The sequence below is a fragment of the Aegilops tauschii genome, chromosome 5, assembly GCF_002575655.3.
Source record: "Aegilops tauschii subsp. strangulata cultivar AL8/78 chromosome 5, Aet v6.0, whole genome shotgun sequence".
In the NCBI taxonomy this organism is placed as follows: Eukaryota; Viridiplantae; Streptophyta; class Magnoliopsida; order Poales; family Poaceae; genus Aegilops; species Aegilops tauschii.
Window position 1 is genome coordinate 277,632,724 of NC_053039.3, and position 9,180 is coordinate 277,641,903.

Below are 9,180 nucleotides of genomic sequence, written 5' to 3' on the forward strand. Positions count from 1 at the left end.
TAGCACATAATGAAACTTGTCACCTTTACGGGAAGCCAATACAACTCCAGCCCCCGAGCCCTCCAATTGCCTGGACCCATCGAAGTGAATAGTCCAATATGTATTATCCGGCTTTTCTTCGGGCACTTGTAGCTCTGTCCAATCGTTGATGAAATCCACCAAAGCTTGAGATTTAACAGCAGTGCGTGGTACGTATTTCAGACCATGAGGCCCAAGCTCTATAGCCCACTTAGCCACTCTTCCTGTGGCTTCTCTGTTTTGGATGATATCTACAAGGGGAGCAGAACTAAACACAGTGATAGGGTGACCCTGGAAATAATGCTTAAGCTTCCGGCTTGCCATGAACACACCATAAACAAGCTTCTGCCAATGTGGATACCGCTGTTTGGACTCGATGAGCACTTCGCTGATGTAATAAACAGGCCGCTGAACCGGATGCTCCTTACCCTCTTCTTTGCGCTCCACCACCACAGCCACACTGACGGCCCGTGTGTTAGCAGCTACATACAGTAATAAAGGCTCCTTGTCAACCGGATCAGCAAGGACCGGGGGCTCGGCCAGCTGTCTCTTCAAATCCTCAAACGCAGTATAGCAGCATCATTCCAGACAAAGTCATCAGTTTTCTTCATCAACTGGTACAGCGGCATGGCCTTCTCACCCAAACGGCTTATAAACCGGCTTAAAGCAGCGATACGACCCGCCAGGCGCTGGACGTCGTTTATGCACGCCGGCTTAGCCAGAGAGGTGATTGCCTTGATTTTTTCCGGGTTAGCTTCAATGCCTCTGTTAGAGACCAGGAAACCCAAGAGCTTGCCTGCAGGAACACCAAAAACACACTTGGCCGGGTTAAGCATCATCTTGTAGACCCGGAGATTATCAAAGGTTTCCCTCAGATCATCTATCAAGGTTTCCTTCTCCCTGGACTTAACCACAATATCATCCACATAGGCATGAACATTACACCCAATCTGGTTATGAAGACAGTTCTGCACGCAATGCTGATAAGTCGCCTGTGCACTCTTGAGTCCAAAAGGCATAGACACATAACAGAAGGCTCCAAAGGGAGTGATGAACGCCGTCTTCTCCTGGTCCTTAACTGCCATTTTAATCTGATGGTATCCAGAATATGCATCCAAGAAACTTAAATGCTCACAACCCGCCGTAGCATCAATGATTTGAGCAATATGGGGAAGGGCAAAAGGATCAGCCGGACATGCCTTTTTTAAGTCCGTGTAGTCCACACACATCCGCCAGGTGCCATTCTTCTTGAGCACGAGCACCGGGTTAGCTAACCACTCTGGGTGAAAGACTTCAACAATAAACCCGGCCGCCAAGAGCCGGGCCACCTCCTCACCAATGGCTTTCCGCCTCTCTTCATTAAACCGTCGAAGGAATTGCCTGACCGGCTTAAATTTCGGATCAACATTGAGAGTGTGCTCAGCGAGTTCTCTAGGTACACCTGGCATGTCAGAAGGTTTCCATGCAAAGATGTCCCTGTTCTCACGGATGAACTCGATGAGCGCGCTTTCCTATTTCGGATCCAAATTGGCACTGATACTGAACTGCTGAGACGAGTCACCTGGAACAAAATCAACAAGTTTAGTCTCATCAGCTGACTTAAATTTCATTGCCGGCTCATGCTCCGTGGTCGGCTTTTTCAGAGATGTCATATCTGTTGGGTCAACATTATCCTTGTAAAACTTCAGCTCCTCCGTTGCACAAACAGATTCTGCATAAGCCGCGTCACCTTCCTCACACTCCAAGGCTACCTTTCGGCTACCATGAACCATAATGGTCCCATTGTGACCCGGCATCTTGAGCTGCAGGTATACATAACACGGCCGTGCCATGAACTTGGCGTAAGCCGGCCGTCCAAATATGGCATGATATGGACTTCTTATCTTGACTACCTCAAAGGTCAATTTTTCCACCCTGTAGTTGTACTCATCTCCAAAGGCCACTTCCAATTCGATCTTACCAAGTGGATAAGCCGACTTACCAGGAACCACACCATGGAAAACAGTATTGGACTGGCTGAGGTTCTTATCAATCAACCCCATACGACGGAAGGTCTCATAATAGAGGATGTTGATGCTGCTGCCTCCGTCCATGAGCACCTTAGTGAACTTATATCCTCCCACCTGAGGAGCCACCACCAGGGCCAAGTGACCCGGGTTGTCAACCCGGGGAGGGTGATCCTCCCTACTCCACACAATAGGCTGCTCAGACCATCTTAAATAGCGTGGAACCGCCGGCTCAACAGCATTCAGAGCCCTTTTGTGAAGCTTCTGATCTCGCTTACACAGACTGGTGGTAAATACGTGATACTGTCCACCGTTAAGCTGCTTTGGATTGGTCTGATAACCCCCCTGCTGCTGTTGATGACCCTGGCCAGACTGTTGATTAAATCCCCCTTGACCATTCTGAGGATTAGGATTTGAGCCGCCGCCCGGGCCATTGTTGCCATTAAAGGCATTGAAATTCTTAAAGGCCTTCATGATTGCACAATCCTTCCATAGATGAGTAGCTGGCTTCTCCCTAGAGCCATGCCTCGGACAAGGCTCGTTTAACAACTGCTCGAGCGTCGGGCCTGACCCGCCAGCTCGGGGAGGTGGCCTCCCTTTATGTCGCTGGTTGTTACCCTGTGAATTGGTATTGGCCACAAACTCCATGTTGCCATCAGCCTTACGCTTGTTACCTCCTTAGTTTGCCGGGTTATGCTGAGGACCCTTGCCATTGCCGTTCTTCCTTCCCTTCCCTGTCCTTTCATCATCTGAAGCGGGGTCCTTGGTATCAGAGTCGGCGTATTTGACGAGAGCCGCCATCAGCGTACCCATATCATTGCAGTCGCGTTTGAGCCGCCCGAGTTTCATCTTCAGGGGCAGGAAGCGACAATTCTGCTGCAACATTAAGACTGCAGAGCCGGCATCCATCTTATTAGATGAATGTATTATCTCTTTGACCCGGCGAACCCAATGCGTCGTAGACTCACCCTCCTGCTGTTTACAGTTGGTCAAATCCACAATTGACATAGACTGCCTATAGGTATCTTTGAAGTTTTGGATGAACCGGGCTTTTAGCTCAGCCCAAGACCCGATGGAATTCGGTGGCAGCCCTTTCAACCAAGTGCGGGCAGTCCCATCTAACATCATGGTGAAGTACTTGGCCATCGCCGCTTCACTGACCTCCAGCAATTCCATGGCCATCTCGTAACTCTCGATCCAGGCTGCAGGTTGTAAATTAGCCGTGTAATTAGGCACCTTCCTAGGCCCTTTGAATTCCTTGCGTAGACGTTCATTGCGGAGAGCCGGCACTAAACAAGGGACACCTCCAGTCCTCGTAGGGATACCCACGTCGACGGAAGTTGTCGGATAAGCCGGGGGTGTCTGGTAAGCCTTCACCTGAGGCACTTGCTCCGCCTCTTGCCGTGCTCTGTCTTGGTCTGTTGTGTGAAAGGCTCCGTTATGAGCCGGGCCATGGCCAGGGGGCAAGTCATGGCGTCGGACATTACTTGAGCCGGTCGCTGAAACCATGTGTCTGCTATAACTCGGGCTCCGGCCTGGACGAGGGGTTGAATGGATCCTGTCCCGGCTGTAAGAGTATGCCTCTCGCTGCGCCAGAGCTGTCTGAAGGAGCTCCCTGACCCAGCGGGTTTCAACCGCCGTTGGAGAATCGCCATCAATTGGGAGAGCCGCCAGCCGTGCCGCCGCGGCGACCATGTTTTCCAGCGGGTTGGCATAATGACCCGGTGGTATTGGCACGTACTGAGGCGGGGCAGGGTTCACCCAGGGAGGCCCCATCACTTGGGGTTGAATTGGTGTCCCAGCTCCGGGTACTATGATCTCCGGCGGGTTACTAGACCCTGCACCTGGCGTGTTGAAGAGGTTTCGAGGATCGTAGACCGGAGGGAGCCGAGATTGGGCCTTTTGATGCCTCCTTCTCATGACCTCATTGGACGCGTTCTGATCCATCGTGAGCCGGAAAGACTGCGCCTGAATCAACTGAGTCTGGGCGTTGAGAGCCGCCCTCTCCTCAGCCATCCTGATCCCTTCCGCCGCCAGATCCTCATTGGCTTTCACTAGATCTAACTTTAACTGCGCCACCTCCGCATCATGCTGAGCTTGATCCGCCGGGTCAACCGTAGCGGTCAACAGGGCCGTCATCTTGTCCGTGAGATCCATCAGCACCTGAGCCGGCGAGGGCACCGGGTTTCCTGACCCGGCCGCAGGGTTTTGAACAGGCTGTGAACCGGCCATGAAGATTCCAACCTAGCTCGGCGGCTCAAAGGGGTCTAGAATACTGTCGCCGTCGGAACAGCCCCCGACCCTGCCATCCTGGAGTTGATATAACGAGTTTGACTCATCCGTAGCCGATTCGCCGTCAGAGCCGGCGGCCGTCTCATCACCAGATCCAGACCCTTCAGAGAGTCCTCCATGAACACATCCCACAAAAGCATGCTTCAAGGCAGGTAGAGCCCGGGCGGGTCGTGCACGCTGAGCCGTCTCGATGAGACCAGCGCAGAGATCCGGCTCAGGGCCCGACTAACCAATCTTGCCAATGAAGACATGAATTCCGCCAAAGGGGACCCGGTACCCGTACTCAATTGAGCCGGCGTCGGGGCCCCAGTTTGCATCGTCGATGTAGAGCTTGCCGCGACGACTCTTGGTCATCCGGCCCACAGCGTATCCCTTGAGCCCTTCGAAGCTGCCCTTCAAGAACTCAAATCCATCGTGCGCTGGCCCCACGGTGGGCGCCAACTGTCGTGGAATTGTCACGGCAGATGTCCTCATGCAAGGACTTAGTCATGGAGCCATCGCAGCTACGAAGCTTAAAGGGGTTAAACGGGACAAGGAACACGAGGGTTATACTGGTTCGGCCCCTTACGGTGAAGGTAAAAGCCTACGTCCAGTTGAGGTGGTATTGATTAGGGTTTCGATGACCAGGGAGCTTAATTGCTATGCCTGGCTCTCGACGAGATCTTACTTGTCCTTAAACCGCCGCCGGGTCGCCCCTTTATATAGAGAGGTTGACGCCCAGCGGCTCTCAGAGTCCCGGCCGGCTCATAAGAGTGTCCGGCTCGGACTCTCAACTATTCTTTGCCTTACACTACAAGTTCTACCATAATGGCGGTTATAACTACGGGCCTTAAGCCATCTCTGGGTCTTAGGCCCATCATTGTTCCGCCGTCTTCAACCTCGGTACTGGGCTTCGCGTGATGACCATTATGAGTATCCCGGCCCCTCCTGGCGGGTGACTCTAAGGGTTATATCCACAACACTTGGGTTTTCGCGAGCCCGAGGGTCATCTTTAATTAACCCCCCCTCCCGGGCCAGTGCTCCTTCGAGTGTTGGTCCGAACCGAGCAGCCTGCGGGGCCACCTCGGGGAAAATCGTAGCTTGACTTATCCGGTGTGCCCTGAGAACGAGATATGTGCAGCTCCTATCGGGATTTGTCAGCGCATCGGGCGGCTTTGCTGGTCTTGTTTTACCATTGTCGAAATGTCTTGTAAACCGGGATTCCGAGACTGATCGGGTCTTCCCGGGAGAAGGTTTATCCTTCGTTGACCGTGAGAGCTTATAATGGGCTAAGTTGGGACACCCCTGCAGGGTATTATCTTTCGAAAGCCGTGCCCGCGGTTACGAGGCAGACGGGAATTTGTTAATGTCCGGTTGTAGAGAACTTGTCACTTGACTTAATTAAAATACATCAACCGTGTGTGTAGCCGTGATGGTCTCTTCTCGGCGGAGTCCGGGAAGTGAACACGGTTTGAGTTATGCATGAACGTAAGTAGTTTTAGGATCACTTCTTGATCATTTCTAACTTCACGACCGTTGCGTTTCTTCTCTTCTCGCTCTCTTTTGCGTATGTTAGCCACCATATGTGCTTAGTGCCTGCTGCAGCTCCACCTCATTACACCATCCTTTCCTACAAGCTTAAATAGTTTTTGATCTCGCGGGTGTGAGATTGCTGAGTCCTCGTGACTCACAGATTCTACCAAAACAGTTGCAGGTGCCGACGATACCAGTGCAGATGACGTAACCGAGCTCAAGTGGGAGTTCAACGAGGAATGTGGTCGTTACTATGTTTCTTTTTCCTGATGATCAGTAGTGGAGCCCAGTTGGGACGATCGGGGATCTAGCATTTGGGGTTATCTTATTTTCATTTGGAATTGACCGTAGTCGGCCTATGTGTGGATTTTGAATGATGTATGAATTAATTTATGTATTGTGTGAAGTGGCGATTGTAAGCCAACTCTCATTATCCCATTCTTGTTCATTACATGGGATTGTGTGAAGATAACCCTTCTTGCGACAATACCACAATGCGGTTATGCCTCTAAGTCGTGCCTCGACACGTGGGAGATATAGCCGCATCGTGGGCGTTACAAGTTGGTAATCAGAGCCATCCCCGACTTAGGAGCCCCCTGCTTGATCGAATCGCTGGCGTTGTTGAGTCTAGAACAAAAATGTTTTGAGTCTTAGGATTATATATATCGGAGAGTAGGATTCTTTTTACTCCTCAGTCCCTTCGTCGCTCTGGTGAGGCCTCCAGACGTAGAAGTTTTGACTCTCCTCTCCTCTCCTCAAATTTCACTAAAAAATTTTAGGATCACGCGGGTATCTTGGAATCGTTCCGATGGTTCTTGGTGCCTCCTGACATTGAGGGGTTGTGGCAGTGTCCCGGGGAGTTGAGCTCCGAGGTGTTGTCGTCACAATTTTATCGTTGCAGTTCTAGAATACCTGAGTTTCGCCGACATCGAAAATCTCTTTTATGCAGTTATTGATAAGATCACCATGACGCCACCCAGTACTGGGGTGGGAGTTCGGGAGTATTGCCATAACTAGTATAACAGATGCTTTTCGAAGGTTGAGGTACACGATTTTCGAAGGTTTCTTGGTTATGTGTTAACGGATGGATACAGCTGGATCTAGGGATTGCTAGTTTGGGTGATATATTTTGTGTCCCCTGTATGCCCAACACCAGATTGCATAACCAGAAAGTTTCGGGAGTTTATAGGTGGGATTCAAGTAGCTCTTAGCATTTCTTCCCGCAGATATTTGGTTTGTGATTGGGTAATCCTTACCACTTATTTGTTCCACTCGTACTTTTTCTATTTTATTCATCAATCCTTTATCAAGTGGCTTCTCACCTTAATGGAAGTGTGATGATTTACTATGGAATTCATTCGCTCATCCTCGTTCGAATGTTTATTGTGAAGACGATATGTTGCAATTTCTATCCGTTGATTCAATTTGCCTATCTGTCTATCAAGATGCTAACGGATGTCACCCTCTTCAGGATGGCTCCGCCAATGCGTCAGAATCTGGAACGCAATGAGGGGAGTCAGGCGAACCAACGCCACCACCTCCGCCTCCGGAGGCATGGCAAGCTATCATGGCAGCCACCAACGCCAATGCTCAGATGATTTTGCAACTCTTGCAAGAACGCACCCAAGGGCAATGCAATCAACGAAATCAAGGCCAAGGCAACAATCAGCCTCACTTCGCTACCCTCAACCAGATCCTTGCAAATCAGACGAAGTCTTTCAGCTACTGTGCCGAGGCCACAGACGCCGACGATTGGCTCGTGGACATCAACAAGCATTTTGATTGTACCAATGTCAGGCCTGAGGACTTTGTCAAGTTTGCTTCTTTTCAACTCAAGGATCAAGCTGCCGAGTGGTATCAACAATACAAAGATTCCAAAGGAGGTCGTGTGATTACCTGGGATGATTTCCGCCGAGACTTCAAAGCTCACCACATTCCACAAAGTGTTGTTGAGAGCAAGCCTGAGGAGTTCCGCAATCTCAAGCAAGGCAGCATGTCCGTGTATCAATACAATACTCAGTTTCAGAAACTCGCTCGCTTTGCTAAGCAAGACGTTCCTGATGAAAAGAGCATGATCTATCAATTCAGAGGTGGCCTTAGAGAAGATCTGCAATTACCTCTCGTGCTTTTTGAGCCGACCAAGTATGATGATTTCTACAATATGGCACTGAAGCAAGAGGCTGCTCAACTCAAGTGTGAGGCTTCTAAGAAGAGAGTCAGGGACGCAGTTCAGTCTTCTTCTTCCTCACTAGTGGCTGCTAAGCAACAAAAGTTCTGGTTGCCTCCTCCTCCTCCGTTTCGTCAGCCTTTCCAGCAGAAGAATAAAGGGGGCCATGGATCTTCCCACCCACCCAACCCTAGCTATCAGAACAAGTCTCAGAATCAAGCTCCAAAGTTGAATTCTCCTTATCATCGTCCACTCTCAGAGGTGACTTGCAATAAGTGTCAGCAGAAAGGTCACTATGCTAACAAGTGCTTCAACCAAAGGCGCCTTCCGCCTCCTCCTCCTGTGAGATCTTCTAGCAATGCAGTGGTCAAGCATAATCCTAAGTCTGCAAAGGTGAACATGATGAATGCAGCTCAAGCGGAGGAATCTACTGATGTGATAATGGGTAATCTCTCAGTTAATGATATTCCTGCAAAAGTCTTATTTGATACTGGTGCTTCGCTTTGTTTCATGTCAAGACCATTTTTTGCCAAGCATGAATTCACTTGTTCACATTTGGGTAAACCCATGGATGTCGTTTCTCTGGGTAAACGTTTGAGTTCTAGTTTGGTGGTTCCGGATGTTTCCATCAAGATGTGAAACTATAAATTTCGGTCTTCTCCAATTGTCCTTGGTGACTCGGATATTGATCTAATTCTCGAGATGGACTGGCTTTCTAAGCACAAGGCTCAACTTGATTGTGCTGCCAGGGAAATTCAATTAACACACTCTTCTGAGGATGTTATCATCTATGCCACTCGTGATGAAACCATTCGGTTGTTTTCTCTCAATGAGAAGGGCGAGTTGGATGCTATTTCTCAAATTCCAGTAGTTTGTGAGTACCAAGATGTCTTTCCAGAAGAGCTTCCGGGTATGCCTCCTCACCGGCCAGTTGAGTTCATTATCGATCTTGAGCCTGGCACTGAACCCGTTTTCAAGCGTCCTTACAAGCTTGGACCCAAGGAGCTGAAGGAATTGAAGAAACAACTCAATGAACAAGAGCGTCTGGGTTTGATCAGACCGAGTTCATCTCCTTGGGGTTGTGGTGTTCTTTTTGTCCAGAAGAAGGATGGCACGGACCGACTTTGTGTCGACTACCGTCCATTGAACAAGAAGACAATCAAGAACAAGTATCCACTTCCCAAC